The following is a 2,013-nucleotide window of genomic DNA, read 5'->3' as shown; positions in this document are numbered from 1 at the left end:
ATTTTGATGTACAAGAAAATTGAACGAGTAAATCTAGTAGACAAATTCGAGCTCGAAAATTATGTACCGACAACTTTTGATGAAATCGTTAGCCATTTTCAATCTACATTGTCGTTTTGAATTTCTATTTTTCGATGATAACTGATCATTTATTTAGATGTGACTTAGAATTAAAATTAAAGATTCTCCTACGTGTGAATATTAGGATTAGGTAATGAAATCAGGTTAAAATTGCTATTTATTTTCGAAAAAATTATTCAGAGGCTTGATGTATACTTATTTTTTTTATCTTTTGGTAAATTAAATTTATTATATTTCACTATATTATTAATTATTAACATTTTCTGATCAAGATTGTCCTAAGCGGGGAAAAAGTCTTCCCTTTTCTGGTTATCCGAATACGGATCCGAACTCCTTTTTAAGCAAACCGACTAAAATTTTAAGAAGGAATGCATTCACAACAACCAAATCCAGACAATCTCGCGGTGCAGAAACTGCTCAATTTACAGATTTAAAGCTTCAGGAACTGAATTCCCGGATACCAGCATCTCGATGGAACGTTAACGCGGTATCCCTCGTCAATATTTCTACGCGTAACAGAATTCTAGTCGATGAAACTTCGTGTTTATAAATGGATGTCCCTTGGGTGACCATGCCACTCCGTGGTTTCATACCGAAACACTTCAATTCTGTAAAAATTTAATCAATAATTTCACAGGGTGGAAAAGAAATAAAAAATACACACCTTCACATCCAGTTGTTTAAAGGCTCCGGATCTTTTACTTTGGCTGATGCATTAGACCTCAATTTCCTTAAAAACGACAAAAAGTGGAAAAAAGTTAGGATCTATGATCTTGCTATGATTTTTTAGGAAAATTGATATGACTTACCGGCAGGAAAAATCCCTCTGAGCTCTGCAATCTTCTTCAAACTTTTCGATATTGAAATTTGCTTAAACGTCAAATTAGACAAACTTGGCTACTTGATGTAATATTGCATATAAGGTTGTGATATTACACTACGTGACCTGTTCATGTCTTGTACAGAGTTTCGATGTAATATTAAATCAAAAATCTTCGGAAATACATTGATTGACTAACATCTTCATAAGTTACATCGGGTATCGTTACATTTTTTTTTGCTGTGTAGCTGACCCGGTGTGCTTTGCTACGCCTTCCAAAAATAAATATAATTTGTAAAAATTTATTCAAATTTTGATTTTTTTTAGCATTTTTTTAAATCAAACTTCATCATAGTACAGAACCAACAACTTTGAAATGAGAGCTGCAGCTGGAGTTCCAAATTGCAATTCAAAGATGGTATATATTATTTACTGAAACTTGATCTCAAAACTTGTTTTTCAAGATCTGAAATTTGTACTCTGTTTTTTAAGCTTCATAATGACTTAAATAATGTCAAAATTTATGGATTTTCCACCTTTTTCCCAAAGTGGTTAGTAACGAACTTCCATAAAAACATTTGTCACATCTATTTTTGAGTTATGTCAAACATCCGTAGCAAAAAAATCTTAATCTTAATCTTAATCTTACATGACAGCTCCCCCATCTTTTCCAATTTTGTCCCCCACTGCTTGAAGAAGGTAGACTTGGTACCCGGCTCAAGTTTACATAAATTTTTAATTGAAAGAAAAAGATTCGCATATTGGAATTTATTGCATATTGTTACTTTATGGAGATATAATTTTGACAGTTTTTTGAGTATATTCTAATATTCTGTATTATGAGCACTTCCAGTTCCTGATTAGCTTTAGATGGTTTTTTTTGGAGTTGAAAAAATAAGCTACAGAAATTTAAAAATAAAACGATGAAAATGATTTTTAATAACCATTTTCAAACAGCTTTTTTCACCATCCTCGCCCTATGAAGCAGTTTGAATATCTATCCTTTTTGCGTCAAAATTATGTTAAAAAAATGTTTCACCATATGCCAAACTCGTGGACATGAGACATTATAGCTTGAAGCTTTCCCAAACAACACTTATCATGGTATGAAA

General features: G+C 31.9%; 1 long non-coding RNA gene across 1 annotated transcript; it reads right to left on the bottom strand.

The window, feature by feature from the left end:
• Positions 1-297: 297 nt before the first annotated feature.
• On the bottom strand, positions 298-953 carry LOC129753572 (uncharacterized). Its single transcript, XR_008738946.1, has 3 exons — positions 891-953; positions 746-811; positions 298-689 (listed from the first exon to the last, which is right to left on the bottom strand). It is a non-coding gene; the product is annotated as an uncharacterized LOC129753572 (long non-coding RNA).
• Positions 954-2,013: the final 1,060 nt, after the last annotated feature.

The sequence above is a fragment of the Uranotaenia lowii genome, chromosome 3 (assembly GCF_029784155.1).
Source record: "Uranotaenia lowii strain MFRU-FL chromosome 3, ASM2978415v1, whole genome shotgun sequence".
Lineage (NCBI taxonomy): Eukaryota > Metazoa > Arthropoda > Insecta > Diptera > Culicidae > Uranotaenia > Uranotaenia lowii.
This window is presented reverse-complemented; position numbering and strand designations above follow the sequence as displayed.